The sequence below is a fragment of the Callorhinchus milii genome, unplaced genomic scaffold (assembly GCF_018977255.1).
Source record: "Callorhinchus milii isolate IMCB2004 unplaced genomic scaffold, IMCB_Cmil_1.0 Scaffold1, whole genome shotgun sequence".
Classification (NCBI taxonomy): domain Eukaryota; kingdom Metazoa; phylum Chordata; class Chondrichthyes; order Chimaeriformes; family Callorhinchidae; genus Callorhinchus; species Callorhinchus milii.
In genome coordinates this window covers 81,228,699-81,249,843 of record NW_024704742.1, presented here as the reverse complement: position 1 = coordinate 81,249,843, position 21,145 = coordinate 81,228,699, and the positions used below count along the sequence as shown (strand labels likewise).

The following is a 21,145-nucleotide window of genomic DNA, read 5'->3' as shown; positions in this document are numbered from 1 at the left end:
GAGTTGTTGTGCTAGTGCCTTGGGATGTCCTCCAAATGTCATTTGTTGTTGTTTGTTAGTTGTTGTCAGAAGATACAGTTCCCCTGGTGTTGCTTAATTTTGTTATAAACAAGCAATTATCACAAAGCCTGAGTAGTCTTCAAATTGCTAAAAGGAAATGAAACCAGATGGGTGTCCTGCTAGGTGCTCGCACTCTGAACAGCAGACAGCATCTGCCTTCCTTCAAAACACTTTCCTGTCTGAATTAGTGAACACAATTAGTCAAGGATTGCATCTCTACAAATTTACAAATCACACTGCCAACAGAAACCTTTGTGGAAAAGGAAGAAGAGATCTCATTTAACAAACAAACTCCAGACTGTCCATTACATGTTAAATTAACGCCATTCAGAGAAATATCTGAAGGACAAGTTTTCTAGTTTTCATATGGTACACCTCCACAAGTGTAAATGGTTTTATGTATATATACAAATATACATAATAGGTGTATGTGAAGCATATGTGTTGAGGGGAGGATGGATGAATGATTTACCATTAGAAAATACAATAAACTTGTGAAGTGGTCCATCCCACAATGACAATTGTGAGGAGTTCTTAAATTTGTTTTTAACTTGAAAGGCTGTTTCTGCAGTTCTTAAACATTAAAACATAAGGATGAAAATGAGGACCTGGTCTTTTCACAGCAGTCAGGATCACTCAACTATCACATTTGCCATGCTTCTATAGTTAGGGGAAAGCGTCTGTAAAGGTTCAGTGGTTTTCAATTCTGTAACTTATTGATCACCGGGTTGCTGACTGCACCATTCCACTTCACCTGCCGCTGAGAGCCTCACCATCACACTCCAGTGCAGAATCTAAAGCAGCTCAAGTGTGGATGGCCAGAGGCCAGAGGGTCAACCAGTAATGAACCAAGGAAAGAATGATACAGAGTTATTTGCTGATGTTAGTTTACTGGTGGGTGAAGGGCGTCGGAACAAGACTTCTTCCTTCTTCAATAATTTGCTCAGAACAACTGAATGGCAAAGTGCTGAAATCTTAGCTCAGCTCAAGTGAAACTGCACCACACTTCATGCAGGACAGTGCTTATGGAAGTCCTGTAGCTCAGTGGTTAGAGCACTCGCCTGCCAAGTAAGAGACCTGGGTTCGATTCCTGGACAGGATGAAATGTTAGGTAAGTTTTCTTACTCCACATGCCTCTGTTTACCTAGCAGTAACTAGGAACTTGGTTGTCAGTCGATTGGTGGATCGCTTTTTCAGGGGTAATAATCCCTTAAAAAAATGTGATTACTCAATCCACGGCTGTTTGTACTGTGCTCAATTGAATGCCACATTTCGCCCACAAAACATACAGTTAATCCACTTTACAGTATATTCTGTGAAGCACTTTGAGATGTCTTGAAGATGTGATAAAGCACTATATCAAATGCAACAAATATTATTACATCATAATTACAGTATTGACTATTCATAGCAATGGAGCAAGAGTGGAAAGGAGGAGAGAGTAAAGAGTGTTCCAGTTGGTTTTACCTTGTTTATTTCAGGCCTTTCTCTAGAGTTTGAAGAGGGAAAGAAGACAAATGTGGAGCAGCCTGACCCCAGGTGTAACCTTTACATTGTTGTTGGATTTTCATGTCTCACACAAGTCACCAGACTGTCTCAGAAGGGTGATTGTTAAAACACAAGCTGCTTTCATATTGACATGCCTTTGAGCTTGATTTCTACCAGATTTTAAGAAGGAAAACTACTATAGAAGATAACATCTGCCTTGAAAAAATTGAACAGTTCCCTCGTGGATTAATTTACCTTACCGTGAATCTATTACCTGCTGTTAAGATCAGTTGAGTAAAGGGCTTTTCTTACATACTTGCTGGCAAGTTTGGTTTTCATGAAGGCTTGTTCTCAGTTGTAGCAAATTCCTGTCCTGGACATGGAGACTTCAAACCTATCCTCCACAAGCAGTTCAGGAAATTAACTGATTTCACAAATTGAAAGTAGTTGAATTAAAAGTACCAAATGGCACTTTTTTTGGCCCATCTTGATGTGAATGAAATCTCAGAAAGTAATACAAGTCTTTCTTTGGATTAAAACATCACCTTTCTTTGGATTAAAACATCACACCAAATAGGATTCCAAACAGTTAGATAGGTGTCATCTGCACCACCTATCAGGCACCATCCACATCTTTATGAACTAATATAAATGACCAAAAGAGAGGTGAAGAGCACTTCCTGTGTAGCATCTTCCTGTCAGCGTGCAAAGTGGCTGCAAGTCTACTCTCCCATGTCAGGCTCAGATATGGAAGTGATCTTGCAAAAAATGTTAGCTGTGCGCAGGTGCAAGAGATTAGCTAAATTACCAACTTTGGCAAACGGTTGAATTCTGCATTAAATTTTGCGTCATTTTTCCTAGAGTTCTTTAAAAAATAATTTACAGAGAAAATGGTTTCAAAATGTTAATTCCGGTCACTCTGAAATGCCAACCACAAAAATTGAGTAAACCTAGATCCAGGTGGAATTTCTCCCCCTATAAAGAGCAAGGGCACAGGGGAGGCGAAGTAATAGCAACCTCAGAGTACATATGAATTCAAATGATTTGCATAAATATCCAAGAGGCTAGTTATTTCCTTCAGCAGCAGCCTAAAGTGAATAATAATAATCCTTGCACTTGATATAGTGTCTTACCACGTCATTGAGATGTCTCAAAGTGCTTCACAGAATATATTGTAAAGTGGTCCGATTCTAGATTTTGTGGGCGAAACACAGCAGCCCATTGCACACAGTAGTGTCCCACAAAAAGTCATGGATTGAGTGACCACATATTTTTGGGGGGTTAGGGGGATTATTATAATATTTAATCGAATATTTGATGCGATTGGGTATCGAAAGACCACTTATCACAAAAATGATGCCGTGCAGTGATGGTGCTTTTTCAGACACAGTGGAGGCCAGCTCAAGTCTGAGTCCGCCTCACTCCAGTTCTGAAACGCCAACTGCAAATTCACGGTACGCAAGTGGGTTTCACTGACTGTCTAAGGAATGCCACGTAAGTCTGACTCCCAGCACACAGATACGGTGACTGCAGAGACATTCCTGCGATGTTCCCATTAAATCTGAGTTCACAGCTCTGGCTGTCGTCTCTGGAATTCACCACAATCTGATACTTTTCCATCTGTTGTGCATTTTTATTCAGTGTGCTGCAGAAGGACAGTTACTGTGTGTGTGTGTGTGTGTGTGTGTGTGTGTTGGGGGGTGGGTAGGGCGGGGGGAGGGCGGAAAGGATTGTACATCCTTATTTTCCATAATAAGTACTAAGAAATATTTGTTACATTTGATATAGCGCCTTATCATGTCTTCGAGACGTCTCACAGAATATACTGTAAAATGAATTCACTGTATTTTGTGGAGGAAATATGGCAGCCAATTGCACAACAATACAATACAGTGTCCACAAACAATTCCGGATTGAGTGACAAAAGATTATTTTTTAAAAATTGAAGGTAATATTACCCCCGTAAAGCGATTCACCAAACAACTAATAACCAGGTTCCTACTTACTGCTTGGTAAAATAGAGATGTGTGGTGTAAGGAAACTTGCCTAATGTTTCGCCCTGCCGGGAATCAAACCCAGGTCCTCTCGCTTGCTCTAAGCACTCCACTACTGGACTCCACAGAATCCTTTAAAAAAAACTTCAGTAGTCAAAAAGGGTTAAAGAGGAAGGAATATTGCTGAGCAGAGGCAGCATTTACAATGTACAGATTCTCTCATGAACTGATTCTTACAACACAAACAAAGGAATTGATGCAAGGAGCAGTAAAAAACACCACTGTCCATCTGTCTGGTCTCATTTTCAAAAACAATTTCGCAAACCTCCCCATCGCCCCTTCCCCCGTTTCCCTTTTAAAAATTCCATCCAATTTCCTCTTGAAGCTGCCCACACCATCGCCTCCACGGGTAAACGATTCCAATCTGTGCACTGTGTTGGGAAATTAGATCTAAGCTGACTGTTAAGTCTCCCCCCTCCCTTTCTGAGCTTGAATCCACAACCTCTCGATTATATTGATTATTCCCATGTTGAAATGACAGATCCTATGACCTTGAAGCAGAGCCTCTGACAGTTTCAGTGTCACATTTTGAGCACTTGCTGGCATTTCTCTATCTCTGTGTTCTAATATTTTATTTTTGTTGGGGGGGTGAAGAATTTGTCTTGCAATCACGTCTGAGGAAATACCCTCAGCAGATGCCAGGAGATGCTCCATGTTGTCAGGCGGCTTTGCTCACACTCTTTTCTTCCCAGGATCATTGCGCAAACACATCCGCAGAGATCTGACAATTAAATTGATCTTACGCGATGATGTCCTATGTTTTCACACATGGACAGACAGCATCGGGTCTCCCTGCACTCCAGGTGTTCATTACAGAACCAGAGGCAACCCACTGTGGAGGCAACAGTTGACTCCACGAAGGGTTCTCCCACAACATATGCGATCAATTTGCTTTATGCTATATTCTATGAAATGCTTTGAGACATCTCAATGATGTGATAAGGTGTTATATCAAATGCAAGGATTATTACTATATAATTAATATTATTAAGTACAGAAATAGGAAATTCAGCCACCTTTACGTTAAGAGGCTGTTGACAGAAGCAGTTGATCTGTGAAGGTAAGGTTGTATTATAAATTCAAATATGATCTCTCTAACCACAAACCCTGTATTACCTGGTTGCCAAACAAAGTCGTCCTTTGAATCTGGATCGAGCCCCAAGTCTGAGCGGAGACTGTCTGTACAGAGATGCTGGCTTACAGATCTTGCAAATGACATCAGCTGAATAGCATCCTGGTGACTAATCAGAGTGAAATGCCAGGATTCCATGAGGTGTCGTGAGAGTGGATTTCTACAACACTGTGTGTGCCAATATAAACAACTGGAATTGCTATATTAAAGAGAAGATTTACTTCAAATAGTAATCCTTGCATTTCATATAGCGCTTTCACTCAAAATGCTTCACAGGATTTATTATAAACAACAACAACTTGTATTTATACAGCACCCTTCACGCGAAGTAACATTTCAGAGTGAGACTGTATTTTATACACCAGCAGAAAGTGGGGATATTTCTACAGCTTAAAAAGGAAGATATCTCCAGCTCTTTATGAACTAATAGAAAATATTAATAATAATAAATATTATTAACAAATAGAAAATGCCCGGGAGAGAGGAAAAAGGCACTTTACGTTGAGAGTTCTACCCCAGTACATTTTCATCTGCCTTTCACAATGCCAGCTTTTAAAAAAGTAGGTTCATCCTTATTTAAAGACCAAACATTCTGAAATTAAACACCAAATCTTTTAGGTGTTAATTATATATTGAACTGACACTTTTAAGACAGGTTAAAGTATTTATTTTTCTTCTCCCCTCGAGCTATCTCAGTGCATTCCGAACTCTGCAGATGTGACTGTACTATCTGCTCAGTGGATATTGGGGACTGAACAGATAATGATTGCTGCATACACAGAGACCAGAATCTCACAAAACCCTACCAGCAAGTTCAACAATGGGGAACTCCAAGGATAAGAGAGGAAAAAACACTAGCAACACTGGTGGCAGAAAACTCAAATGAAACGGATACTCTTACTATACATCCTTAAATCTGTGCTAACTAGCTCAAGGCTACTGGCCAAAGTGTCCCACATTAACTCCTCTCAGATGACCTCCCCTGCAGGTTTCTGGCACGAACGTCCATCCTGAAAGATTGCAATTGGAATAAAACTGCACCACGCTTTCCTGTTGCGTATATACACACAGGCCTTTGTTGTGAATGAAATGCATCATTGAGGATCTTAAGCAAACCGCATTACATGGAACTCAGAGGATTGTCTACCAGAGGCCTGAAATTTCACCAATCAGTAAAACTATTTTGGCTTAAAATTGTCAGACTTGTTGAATATTTTTAAACTGAAGTGGATGACTCTATTCTCCTCCACCGCCTCTCCTCTCACCTCAACCTTCAAGGTTGTATCCTTGAATGTTTCAGGTCTTATCTCTCACACTGGCTCCAATTTGTTTGCCCAATGGTTTCTCTTCCAGCCCCGCATAGTCTTGTGCGACGTTCCTCAGGGCTCTGTCCCCATTCCCTTCTCTTCAACCTGTACATGCTCCCTCTTGGTGACATCATCCGCAGACATGGGGTCAACTTCTACATGTATGCGGATGACGCCCAACTCTATCTCTCTGCCTCCACCCTCGACTCCAGGACAACTGACGTCCTGACAGAATATTTGTCAGACATCAAGTCCTGCATGAGAGCTAATTTTCTACAGCTGAATGTCAGCAAGACTGAGGTCTTTCAGATTGGCTCGCGCCCTCACCTCAGCACCTCAGGCACTAGCAGCATCAGCATCCAGGGATGCACACACCACCTCGCCAAGTCAGTCAGGAACCTGGGCATCTTGTTCGATCCTCAACTGTCCTTTCTACCCCATATCCATGCCACCCCCCACCTCCGCAACATTGCCCGACTACACCACTGCCTCATCCTTCAGGCTGCCAAAACCTTCATACACGCATTCATCACCTCAAGGCTCGACTGCGGAAACACCCCACCCTCTGCGGCTACCAATTAAAAACATTGGTATACAAATGTAATTTTGCTGTTGTTGTTGTATTAGACGTGGCGCTTTATCCCATCACTATAACGTATCAAAGTGCTTCACAAGATATATAGTAAACCTCACATAAGTCGTATCAGTTGGCACCATATATTTAATACGACTGGTGCAAAGTCATAAACTCTTGAACAGGATTTGGGCAGATTTACTGCTTAGGCAATTATATGATTTATACAGATCAGACTTCTGTGAGTTTTATTGTACTGTAAAGTGTAGTGACTGTTTTTATAGGCAAGCATGATAACCAATGTTCACACAGCGAAATCCCACAATCAGTCAAAAAGTGAATGACCAATTTAAGAGGACTGTTGGCCAGGACAGCCTTCTTTTTTTGAATAGTGCCATGGGGTCACAATAGTTATTGCATTTGTATGCGCTTTCATTCATTCATCAGTGAAGAACACCCTTCATATCTAATCAGGAAAAAATTCTATCAGCTAATTCCTCCCTGAGCAGCACAAAGAGCCCAGCACGGGCACTAATCAATGAGCAGCATCACGAGTTCACTAGGAAACAGCTAAACCCAGATTTCCATCAATTTCTAGAGGCTGTTGCAATGATGTATTTGTATTTACAGCTCATTTGCTGACCAGATTTATGCAGTATTACAAAGCACTAGAGCTTGAACGGAATCAGCAGCAGAGTCACCTTGACTGGTGTTGTCAAATATTTTATTCTCATTTCGTTCCAGGCTTTCTCCCCCTTCTCTCTGGGAGGTGGCGCTGAGGTACAGTCTCACTGATGTCACCTAACCCCCCCCACCCCCCCAATAACTAACCAAGTGGTCTTCTTTTATGTGTGAGCCTGAAAACAGCCCATTTGATTGTGGGTTTGCCAACACAACTGAACCCGATCCTTTTCTCACCCAATATCCACTCGGTCACATATTTTTCAACAGTGATCACTCTAAAGTGAGGTGGACTGAGAAAGCTATCTGACTTTTCCCGAGTATTATAGGCCCCACCTCTACGCCATCCTCCTCTCTCGGTCTGTATTCAACCCTGACACTGTAAAGTGATCCAAGACATTATCCTTTGTAAAAGGCACTATAAATGTAAGTTGTTTGTACTTTAGTCGAGCCCCGGGAAAGCAAGGATTTAGTTGCATTGTACACCTGAAACAAGGCATACCAGAAACGGCGCTATATCAAATGCAAGGATTATTATCATTATTATTAAGGCACTGGAAGTGACATCATCAACAACCTGATGACCTGGAAGTACTAACCATTTTTACAGTTTACCCCATTATAACACGTGGTCTGAATTAATTGATTCAAATCACTACTTGATAATGAGGGTCAGGCTGCAACAACCGCTCTGATATATTCCAGGGTCTTAAATTAACAGAAAATCTCAAATACACTAAATGCAGATTGCGCTCCAGATCCATTATTTATTCAGGTGGCATTTGAACTGTGACTTGCCAATATTTTTATATCTTCACAAAAATGATAGATAATTCATTCAAGTGCTGCCTTAGCCTAATACAAAATCAAACTGACCCCATGCGACACACAAAATAACAAATTGCAGCAGCAGGAGGTGTTACAATTGGCCTCGGCGCTCCTGGGCAAGGGAGAGAAAAAAACACCCAAAATACGTGTGGTGAGGAGGGGGTGGAGGGATTCGATACAGTTAAAATGTTGCACCCACCTCCCCACCCAGACGTCAAATACTGTGCTGATTCTCACTCTGTAGATTCACAACATAAGACGCTACATGAGTGAGATCGGACTGGAGAGACCCTGGTACCAAATGGTACCCTAGTAAGTGATGATCTGTGGGTGTTTAACAGCCCAACACTTTTCAAGCTGGGGAGCGCAAAGTTTACCGCTCTTCGGTCGATTGAGCTCAGGAAATAAATATTCAAACCAAAATACATTTAACCCATTGTCACGACCCTAAAGTTTAAAAACAAAATTCCCTTGCCTCAAAATGACAAGACAAGTGCTGGGTTGACGCTGAAAATCGGAGCGTGGGGGATGGAGGTGATACCACCTAGTGGTCATTTAGTGTTTCACGCCATGGTTTGTTTGACTGGCAAACACTTGTTTGACACTAAAGATAGGAAATTCATAGAACCATTGACATTTATCGAGCAGAGGCCATTCAGCCCATTGAGTCTGCACCAACTGTCACAACAAGGTGTCCACCTTATCCTACTACCCTACCTTATCCCCATAACCACTTCAAATCTGTATCCTTCATATACCTGTCTACTTCCCTCTTGAAACCCTTACTTAACATGGCAGTACACCTCCCAACATCTCTCTCAGGGGAAAACAATTACCTAAGCTCCTCTTTTGGTGGTCTTGTGACCATTTAGTAACTCTGGCTCCAAGTCACTCATTAGTAGTGGAAATAGCAAAATTGTGGCAATTGTACAACTGACATCTTCAGAGTACGGAAGTATAAAACACCATACACTCAATGCTTTCCCTTCAGTAGAAGACTGTGCTTTCTCTCTGCCTCCCCTTCCTTGCTTCTGTTTAAATGGGACAAATCTTGGCTGGAACAAAAGGTTACCAGCTCCTATTGTTGAGAGTTCTCCTAAACTAAAGGACATCTTGGATGTGAGGATACGGTTCTCACAGCAAATGAAAATATAGGACTTTTCTCCAAAAATGGGCAAAAATAATGTGCAAGGTTCAATCCTATTTGCAATTTGTGTTGGATTGATGCAGGATGTTAAGAAGCAGCCAAAGTGTTGTACCCAGGTGCTGCTGCAACTACTTCTCAATATCCCTAATAATAATAATTATTTTCATACTCCTTATGAGACGGCGGAAGCAGAAGGTGTTGATTCTTCCAAGAACAAATTAGATGGAGTTCTGTTAGCAAAAGAATATTTCAGGATGTAGTATATAGTTTGGGACACAACATGTCATGCGATGTCAGGATGGTGGAAGGCGAACTGGTTGGACCTTGGACTTGTTTTGCCTCGCAAATGCTTATATCCTTAATAATAATATTATTCCTTGCATTTGATACAGCAATTCTTATGCCAGGAGGGTGATTCAAAATGCTTCACAGGATATACTGTAATGTTTATGACAGTGTGCATTTTGCAGGCGAATGCAGCAGCCAATTTGTGCACATCAGTGTTCCACAAAAGCATGAAATGAATGAACAATATTTGGAGGTTTGTTCTCTTTTTGAATAGTGCTATGGTATCTTTTACATCCAAGTTGTTGTTGTTGCTATGATACTTCAGCTCTGAGCTGTGTTACACTGAATGAAGTAGCCAGAACTAATGACCTTCGGGAGATTCAGGACAATAAGATGGAACTGACTTCAAATTCAGGCAATGTGATACCCATAATAATGTTGCTCTTAAAATAAACATTTATCATGGATTTTCATTTCCAGAAGACCCGGAATAATATCCATTTCTATGACTCATAAGGTCAAAACCAGCACATGCACAACAAGGCCACACTGTGACTGCTTACTTAAATTGCAAATGGATCCATTTAAATCAATTTCTAAGATGTAAAACCAGCCAAGAAACTATCAATCAATAATGAATATAAGATTTAATGTAAACCACTTTCAAATATATTTTGCACTTTTCTCCTCTCTGCAAGGTGACTCATAATAATAATTATAAGAATAATCCTTGTTTATTATAGAGCCTATTATGCTGAAATGCCTAAACCACTGCACAAACAACTGCTGTTAAGTGTAGTGACTATATGTATAGGCAAACCTGGCAGCCAATTTGCACACATCAAGGTCTCAGAAACTGCCATTAAATAAATGATCACTCATGGAAACCTATTATTATATTTTAGAGTCTTTAAACCAAACTACTATTAAGTTTCCTATATGTATGGTTTCTGTTTGTCTGGTGTGGAGTGCACACTCTCCCCCAGAATGATGCACCAACTTTACCTAATCCCAGTGAAATTAAGTGCAGGTTGGCAAAAGACAAGGCTTGGGGACCCTGGAGTGTGCATTGGGGGTACTGCTGGAGTTTAATCCAACTAAAACAGCACATCCTACCACTGCAAAGGACTGGTAAGGGTCCTGAATGACACAATTCAGATTTTTCATTGTTTGACATGTCACCTTGGAGTTCCAGAGGATAGGAGCATAGTTGTTGAAGGCTCAGCCACTCAGTGAAGGTGATAATTTCAGTTCACTTCCAAAGCTGGTCTTTATTGATTTGGCTGATCTCAGCTGAGGTAGTGATTAGGATTTTACAGTGGATCTCAAGCCCCTTTTGTCAACTGATTCTTATTAGAAAAGTGCTCATGGGGTCAATTTGCGACATCCACGGAAGACTGAAACCCAGATGTATCTCAGTCAACCTTCAACAATTCCTCTCTGACATTTATCTCAGCTTCATTTTTTATGAAAATGAAGTGGCGTTCTGGAGGTTCAGCACCAACAAATCCTAGATTCACAAATTACTAAATCGTTTGTGAATTTCAGTGGATGACCCTTCCCTCTAGTAGAGTGAGCCATACATACATGGTTTAAAATATTCATTGCTCTGCCCCTACCTTGTCCTACATTCAATGCATGAAATACACACTCCTGCTTGAAACTCACACTCTTACAGGTGCTCTTTGCCTTTTCAGTGCCATGGCACTGCCTCTCCACATTCCCTCAGTGCTCTGGTGCTGAACAATCTTGCATCAAAGCTCGACATTGCATTAGAACAGCTCTGTCTAACAATGATAAATTGGTTACTCAAGCCACGACTGTTTATGGGACATTGCTTTGTGAAGTTTGATATACAGTCAATTCACTTTACAGTATATTCTGTGAAGCACTCTGAGATGTCTCGAAGATGTGATAAGGCGCTATATCCAATGCAAGTACAAATACAAATACACAGTTACTACACTTTAAAGTAAATTCTATGAAGTACTTGGAGATATTTTAATTTTGGGGTGCCAGCCAAGTATCTGACACATGTGGAAACCCATTACTATGCTTAAGAGGATCTAAACCAAACTGAGATTCCAGGCATCCCACTTACACATGGAAATCTCAGAAATAGATTGTTGGAATAGAATTCGCACTGTCTCCCTGGAGGGATGCACACTGCTTACCTAATTCCGGAAAATATTTGGCACAGGTTGTCAAGAGCCGACGCTTGGTGACCTCAGAGTGTGCGTTGAGGTATCGCTGGAGTCTAACCAGCTAAAACCGCATAGCTTGACATTGATATTGCAAGCTTTACCACTATTTATCCAACTTGGATCACCCTGTCCTTTAGGGCTTTGGTTTGTGGGGTTAACAGGAGTTGAGTGGGGTGATTCCCGGCCCCCAGTGATTGATCTGCCTTTCCAAGTCCTGCCGATGAGCCAGGCTGGCTGTGCTGTCATCAGCAGTGCCCTGGAATACTGTGGACCTGCCTGGCTCAGAAACCGGACTATCATGACTATCAAGAGGACTGGCTCAATTCTGACATCCTGTTCCCAGTTCAGAGGTAAGTGGGGTCCAACAAGACACTGCTTACCTCTCCCCCCCAAGAAGGATGTTTTGAAAATGGGATAAGATATTATTTGAAATGCAAAGATTATTGTAACTAATAAATAAAAGTAATAATCTTTGCATTTAATATAGCGCCTTTCATGTTGGAAGGACAACGCCAACGACACTTAACTGGGATGTCTGCCCCAGACTGTGAGTTCAAAGTCCTGATATGGGGCTTGATCCCACAACCTTCTGACTCAAAAGTGAAAGTGTTAACAACTGAGATAGGCTGATCTTAGATTTTAAGACAACTGTATGAAGTGTAAAAAAAAGGAACTTTGATCAACAAATGTTGGTTGTGATGCTCAATGTCTCCAGCTTAACCCAGTTTAACATTTTCTACCAGATATGTACCATCTCTTCAAACCACAGTGTCACAGAATTGACTTTACATTAAAGCAATCTCTTTATTAATATTCAGAGAATCCAAGCATCTCACAAAAGCTCAGCAATCTCATTAAAACAAGACTGCTCACAAGAAAAAAATATCTTTGGAGGAAGCTTCATATCGCAAACCTGCAATCCTATGCTCACACAAAAGGCATGGAACGTATCCCATTTTAACCACAATGGTAAAGAAACATTTGTCATGCAGATATAATGGGAGTTTGGTGTGGGAAAGGTAAGAACGGTCCAAATGGTATGTGGTGGCAATTCAGCTTTAAAGGCTGAATCAAAGACCGCCAGGGTTTCAGTGCATCTCAAGTATCCATCACTAGTACAGCAGGCACTGCAAAAAAGGGAACGGTCATTTTCATACAGTATTTGACACCTTTGACTGAATGTGGCACTGTTATCTGGTCAAGGTTCCGTGATTTACTCCTCCTTATCTCTAAGAGATAAGACCTAAGGATATGATTATCCTACTGAATCACAGATGTTTGCAGTGAAGCAGGTATGTTACTTTGTAACTGACCCCAATTGGGCCACATTGTGCAGTTAGTTCAAAGTTTTCGAAATGGACTGTTCCTGGCTGGTGCCAGAACAATGTAATGTGGTGACGTCGGGCACAATCATTAAAACTGACAATCTGTTTCACTGTCCTGGTCAAATAAAATTGGTCCTTCACTTCATGGCTGTTTGTGGGGACATCGCTGTGGGCAAATTGGCTCCTGCATTCTCCTACAGATAGTCACTGCACCTCACAGTAAAATCTTGTGAATGTCTCGATAATATGATAACAACAAAAACAACAAAATTACATTTATAGAGCACCTTTCATGTCGGGAGGACGTCGTAAGGCACAATAAATCGCTATATTAAAACCAACAATATATTAGTTGCATAGATTGGGATTCTACATCGAAACAAGTCACAGAAAGATTGCTGCTCCAGTGACAGATCTTATAAAGGGGGAATCTGCTTTTTTTAGCTAGTTTTGAGCAGCCTGTATTTCTGGGACAGCTTGCTCTTAAGCCCCTTGTATCCTATGGTCAGTACTTTTACTGATAGTGAGAGAGGTCATGCCTTGTTTCCATAGTTGCCACGATTGGCTGCTAGGTCCATTCCAGTTCCAGATGATGTGAGATAAAGAAAATATTGCTTTGAGAAGCCAACGAAAGAATCTCTAGTACCATGGAATACATTTATAGAAAAGTGACTGCTCAGGGCAGAGCGGGATGTGAAAGTGCAACCACTGATACAGTCCATCGTCTCAAAGAAATCAGAGCTGCCAACAGTGAGGTCAAACAGGAGGTACAGACAAGGTAACTGGGTCAGAAGGTTATGCGTTCAAGCTGCACTTCAGGATGAGGGTTCTTGGACAAGGTCAACACTCTGGTGCATTGCTGGGGAGGTACTGCAGTGCCAGAGGTGCTGCCCTTTGAATGGGATGTTAAACCGAGGTCTCAAATAGCATTATTTGGCCAATAATCCTCCAGCTAAAATTGCCGTTCACCTCACTGCTGTACATGGACCTTGCCAGTACAAATGTCCGCTGTGTTTAACTGCTAAGACAACAACGACAACATGCGTTTATATAGCACTCTTCACACTGGGCAGTGTCTCGGAGAGCTTACTCAGCACCACTGAAGACCATCACCACACTGGACTATAATTACTCGTGAAGTGCATTTCAACGCAATAAAATGTTACAATAATCCAATGTATTCCTTTCATATCTGTCTTGCCACCTTCATCACTAACTCATTAGCATGATGAGTCTATCACTATGCAACCTCAAAGCATTGCATCCTCTCCAACAAACCCCACCCCCCCACCACACACACACACACACACGTTTCAGAATTTACTGCTACAATTGATAATGAACAAGAAGAACAGAAATAAAACCCAGAGCCCCATCTCTGTGAGGTGTTTACTCCTTCCAGCAAATCCTTTGAAAAGAAACAAGACCTGGTTGCAATAAAACAAGCCCAGAGCACAGTTACCCACCAACATTACATTGCATTGCAGTGCATTGCAAACATGCACAGAGCAAAAAGATTTCAAACAAGCACAGTCATAGTTGTGGATCAGGATAACAGTTTTAACGAGGTTTACCCCCTTTTACACAGTGCCTCTTCCTCTCACGCTTATCACCTCTGATCAAAGATATACCAACAGCACAGCTCAGTCGCTTTTCAGCCCCAAGTGTTTCTCAGTCCTGCACTCAATTCATTGCCCCAATAACATTCACTTTTGTAGCTGAAGGGCATGGAAACAGCACAGACAGACAGACACAGAGAGAGAGAGAGAGAGAGACAGAGAGCCTGCGGGCTGTTCAGTGCTGTCCCTGAGCTCTCTTGAGTTTGCAGATGTTAAACCCTAAAAGCCAGATGTTACTGCAGCATCGAGAGTCCACAAACCTGCTCCTGAACTGTAGGCAAAGGACTCCACACCCTGCATTCAACTTGCATCAGCACCAGCTCACACACACACACACACATATATATATATATATTAGATACACGTTGGGGAGGGGGACAGACACGATTTGGGACCCTCTCCTCTTAGATGTAGCTGTGAGATAGTTCCCTTAAATGCTGTTAACCCCTCAACCAACCCCCACCTCACCCCCAAACCCCCCACACACACACACACACCGACCACCTACCTCACCGCGTCCAGCCACCAAAACACAGCAACTGCCCCCTCCTCCTCCTCCTCCTTCTCCTCCTCGTCCCAACTGGTGAGAAGTGATCAGGATCCACACACACACACACACACACACTCTCCCGGGCTGTGTGCAGTTACTTTGTTGGCTTCAGTGTTCCCGTGTGTGTGTGTGTGTGTGTGTGAGAGAGAGAGAGAGAGAGAGATCCTGAATAATGAATGCACAAGCTGGTGGCACAGGTTTATCTTTCTCTCCCCCCTCACTGCCTGCCTTGTGCTGCAGACCAGCACGGACTCACTCACAATGTGGTCAGATCGAGTTGCTGCAGCCCTTCACTGAGTGAGTGAGTGAGTGAGTGAGTGCCAGACAGACAGACACAACACACAGACACAGACAGACACACAGACACAGACAGCTCTATTGTCCCCAGGATCAGGGCAAAAGCGCAGGTCGAATCAAACAGGGACCAGACTCTTCAATAAGTCACCATCCAGGAATACAGTGAAGGGTATCACCCACAAAATGCACAGTCAATCTACTTTACAATATAGTCTGTGAAGTGCTTTTTACACCTCTGGACGATTGATAAGGCGCTATATCAACATGCAATGATTATTATTATTATTATTATTGATGAGTTTTAGTTCTTAAGCTTTTGACCCATAAATAGGCGTGTGTTGAGCTGCAGTCTGACTAAAAGCAAAGGGTCAGGAACAAGTTTGCAGGAAGGGATTAATTCGGTATTAATATCAAATTAATTTGCAAGTTAATTATATTTGCTAATATCCTACATGTTTGTTGGCTATTTTTACTGATATTTTAGTGGCCTCACATGCTGTCTGCTTGAATCGTAAAGAAAGTTGCAGTAATAATTTAAGGCACTAATAAAAACAATCCATTGTAAACATTTCTGGGATTTGGCATCAAAGAGTGTGATACTTATGGTAGGATGAACGTCTCAAAGTACAGTTCTTCACAGGGAGGATGGGCAACAGTAAGAGTTGACCAAAGGCAATGTCAGAGAAATATGTTTTTAAAAACAACAGTAAAGTTACATTTATAAAGTACCTTTTACATTGGGAGGACGACCCAAGGCGCTGAACAGTCGGGGATCAGGACCCAAGCGTGGGGTGGGGCACAGTTGTGATGAGAGAAGGCAGAGAGGTAGGAGGGCAGCTGAAGGCACGGTTGAAAAGGAGCGCCTTGAGTCGTGCCTTGAAGGAGGCAAGGGAGGGAGCAAGGGGAAGATATTGTGTAATGGATTCCAGAGGGTGGGGGCAGAGAAGCTGAAAGCTTGGCCGATGGAAGGGGGGTCGGGCAGGACAGGTCAAAGAGGTAGGAAGGGGCAAGGCCATGGAGGGCCTTGAAAGTGAGGTCAAGGATCTTGAATTCTATCCTCTGAGGGAAGGGGAGCCAGTGGAGCCGGGTGAGGGTGGGGGTGATGGGGTCATGGAGCCTGGTGTGGGAAAGGACACGAGCTGCAGAGTTAAGACCATATGATGTAGGAGCAGGAGTAGGCCATTCGGCCCCTCGAGCCTGCTCTGCCATTTAATAAGATCATGGCTGATCTTCTAACCTAATTCCATTTACCCGCCCTATCCCCATATCCCTTAATCCCTCTATCCTTTAGAAATCTATCAACCTCAGTCTTGAATAAAGTTCTTGAGTTCTGGATGATCTGCAGCTTGTGGAGGGAAGAGTTGAGGAGGCCAACAAAGAGGGAGTTTCCAGAGTCGAGCCTTGTGGTGATGAATCCGTGTATGAGGGTTTCGGCCATCTGAGGGGTGAGGCAGTGGTAGTGTCGAGAAATGTTGCAGAGGTGGGGGAAAGCAGAGCATGTCTCATGGCACGGATATGGTGGAGAAAGGACAGTTGACTGTCGAACAAGATGCCCAGGTTCCTGACTGGCTTGATGAGGTGGAGTATGCATTGTGAATGCTGATGCTGTCAGTAGCTGAGGTGCGGAGGCTCTGGCGTGAGCCAATCAGGAGGGCCTCAGTCTTGCTGACATTCAGCTGTAGAAAGTTTGCTCTCATCCAGAACTTGATGTCTGACAGACAGTCTGTCAGGACAGCAGTGGTCCTGGAGTCGAGGGTGGAGGCAGAGATAGAGTTGAGTGTCATTTGTGTACATGTAGATGATGGCACCAAAGGGGAGCATGTAGAGGTTCAAGAGGAGGGGACCAAGGACACCACACATGACTGTGCTGGGGCTGGAAGAGGAACCGTTGGTGGAGACAAATTGGAGACGGTATGAGAGATACGACCTCAAAATAGGATTTTGAAGAGAGGGGGAGAAGACGCAAAGTGAAACAACAACAGCAACAACTTGCATTTATATAGCACCCTACATGCAGGCTAACGTCTTGGAATGGATTTGGGGAGAGAGTTCCAAAGACTAGGAGCAAGACTACCAATGGCGGGGCAAAGGGAGTGAGGAACAAGCACTAAACCAATATCAGAGGGCAGAGGCAAGAGAAAGGTTCTTGGGGAAATTACTGAAGAATGGAAGGATAAGACGATGGATGAATTTGAACAACAGCAACTTGGGTTTGTGTAGCACCCTTCACATGGGATACCATGTTGGAAAGCTGGACAAACGGCATAGTTTGCCACCCAGCCAGGGAGAAAGAGGAGGTGTCTGTTGGCAGCCAAAGTGTTCTGGGTGAGATCTGAAGATGGGCAAAGAGGGGACAAGATGGAATGATTGAGACAGAGAATTCAGGGAGCTGAAAGTCAGGAAGAAGATACTGAAGTCCATCCAGTGGGCTACTGGAAGCAAGTGCAATCCGGTGAGGATTACGTAATGATCATGTGGAGCTTGGTGCAGGAGAAAATACTGACTGCAGAGCTATGATGGCCAAGCCAGGCAAGGAGAGTTTTAGAGAAGTCGAGCCTCAAGTTGTGAAAGTTCAGATAAGGGTTTCAGCTGGGTTAGAATGTAAATGGTTGATGTTCTGGATATGGAAGGAGATTGTCTTGGTGAAGAACCTGATAAATATGGTTTAAAAGAATACTGGAGTTCAAGCAAAGCACCAAAGTTAAGCACTCACATGGTCAGCCATAGCAAGCTGTCAGGGAGGTTGATGGAGTCAGAGCCAGAGGTGAGAAGACACTAGTTAGAGCTGAAGAGATGGCTTCTGTTTTGTTGAAGTTCATCTGCAGGAATTTAAGGCTTATCCAGGATTCAGGAGTCTTGGCAGTCAGTCAGCAACAATCCTGGAATCCACACTGAATTCAAATCCTAACAGATTTTTAAATCTGAATAGTTCTCCAGATATTGTTAGAAATATAGGATGACACTAGTGCAAAGTGTTCGTTTTAAATGGGATGAAGGACTTTTCAAAGAAGGTACTGCAGTCGCTGTTCGTTCAGGTTTTGAAGCTGACCTGAAACTGACTGGATGTTTGCCAAAAAGCACTTGCAATCCATTCCCGAGACTAACCCTTTCCTGTGGCTGAACTGGAACCAGCACTTTATTGTGAGATACAATCAGATAGCGCTGTGTGACTGGAGGCACCATTGTGCAATGGCCTGTGAGGCACATTCCACTATTTCTTATGGGTGGAACAGTAAAACATTGGCAGACGACAAATAAAATAACTCAACTTGCAGATCTTTGTGGCCAGCCTGTTTAATCTTTCCATCAGTGGTATAAACTAAACACAGCAAGCCCTTCTCCATAATAACATGTTTAACACACATACGATTCAGTGACCAAAGAACACAGCTTGCTTCAAGTAAAATGAGTTAATTCCATGCTAATGACAGAATTTTGGTTCTGATAAGCTTTTCAAAAATACACCTTGCACATGCAATTGATACTTGTGCAAGGGATTTGTTTAAGTGTCCCATTAGGTAGACTACTTTGAGGTGCTGTGGAACACAATTTACTGATTGCCAGTGTAAGTCGGTGGACACAGTTTGTAAATAGGGTAAGTTAGAGAGATTAAGCCTATCTGGGGGATCCCCTAAATTCCAATGTATGAATTGGGCACTTAAAGTCAATAACAGCAACTTGCAACTTTTAGTGGCTTTATAGGACTTTGCAGAGGTGGGGTAGAAAACTGCACAAGGTTGGCAAAGGCAAAAGGCAAAGATTTTTGAAAGCAGAGGGTGGCAAGGTGATGGAGAGCCAAACACGGAGATCTGTTTTATTATTGTCAATAGGTATTTGGCAGAAGATCCACCTCTTATCCAGGACTCAGGAGTCTTGGACAATTAATATTCATTGCTGAATATTAGTTGGATAATTAGTTGGATAATTAATATTCATTGCTTTCTTTAAGAATTTTTGGATTTAATATATATGTTAGACCCCAGTGTAGCATAGAATGTAAAGAAGCATACAAGTGATTGGCTTTCACAACTGATATGACATCCTAGATTTTCCATTGTTTATAGCAAGAATATTTGTGCAATGCAACTTCCATGTACTTTCTTCAAGGCATAGAATACAAACATGAACAAAAGCTTTCTATATTGGGAGTTTTTCAGTGCTTAGAGCTCTCGCCTCGCTAGCGAGAGACCTGGGTTTGATTCCGGGCAGGGCAAAACCTTGGGCAAGTTGCTTACTCCACGTGCCTGATAATAATCGCTCAAGAAAAAAACAATAATAATTTGGTCACTTCATCCACGACTGTTTGTGGGATACTGCTGTGCGCAATTGTCTGCTACGTTTCGCCCATAAAATATACTAACAATTTATTTTACAGTATATTCTGTGAAGCAATTTGAGATGTCTAGAAGACATGAAAAGCTCTATATCAAATGCAAGGATATTATTATTAAAATATTATTATTATAATAATATAAAAATATTATTTTTCCACTGGTGTAGAGGAGACTGAACAGAATATGTCAGAAGTCGTTAAGATTCTAAAGAGTTGAGCTTTACCTGTGACAAGGGGCATAGTCTCAGGATTGCTCACAGGAAAAATAGGAGAAGAGATCCGAAGGAATTTGTTTACTTAGAGGGTTGTTAAGGTTTGGAATTCATTGCCACTCTTCCAGTTAAATGAAATTGTTAAAAGGGAACTGGATAATAGTAAAACGATCAAGGGATATGGGGAGAATGAGATTATTGAAAAAAAGGCAATTTAGGAAAACAGGTAACCATAGCACAGACATGATAGGCTCAATGGCCCTCTTTGATGCAGCAAGTTTCTGTTGCTATGGTTGGCTATAGCATAACATACATGGAGTTCTGGGGACTGAGTCTGACATGATTGTATCCAAATGCAATGCTACACCAATTGAACACTCTCCCAGTGAAATAGGAGTACTGCAAAATGACTCAATTTGCAGTATTCCGAAGAAACAAAAAGTTTCCGAACATTTGACTAATGTTCGTATTCGTTACTCCTGGTCTTTGAAGCTCTCTGATGTTTACCCAATGACAATCTGCACTGACCACTGAAGTCTGACGGTGCAGTTCTGTGTCAATACTCCACCTAATTATTCAGTGGTCACTGCAGCAGTTACTCACTATCCAGTGCACATTCAATTGTGTTACTGTCAGCAGTGAGATTCATTATATTGACAAGTTCTCAAGACATGTATTTCCAGGTCTTGTTTAAAAGAGATGGATGAACAGGTTCTTTCTTTGCTAATGAATGAACAAAGTGGGGGGTCCATTCTACATTCACTGCGTACCAGATAAAGATTTATTGTATTTGCTGGGTCAGTACTTTAAAACTACACTTGTAATAACAGTAGATTAAAAGTGCTGAAACACTTGTCAACAACATAGTACAAATAAAGTAAGCTAACTGGAAGACTACAACAACAACAAGATTCCATTTATAGAGCGCCTTTCACGTCAGGAGGACGTCCCAAGGTGCTGTACAGTTGGGTCAGGATCCGAGCAGGGGGGGAATGGTCAGGGTGAGGGGAGGAAAGGGAGGGAGCGAGGAGGGGGTAGAGAGTTGA

General features: G+C 42.2%; 1 protein-coding gene across 1 annotated transcript in view; it reads right to left on the bottom strand.

Annotated features, from left to right (window-relative positions):
• Window positions 1-15,339, bottom strand: part of LOC103177720 (A-kinase anchor protein 2) — a 99,706-nt gene extending 84,367 nt beyond the window's left edge. The window contains exon 1 of the mRNA XM_007892032.2: window positions 15,216-15,339. The gene's annotated coding sequence lies outside the window, so the exon portion shown is untranslated. The remainder of the gene's footprint in view (window positions 1-15,215) is intronic.
• Between the last annotated feature and the right edge of the window lie 5,806 nt (window positions 15,340-21,145).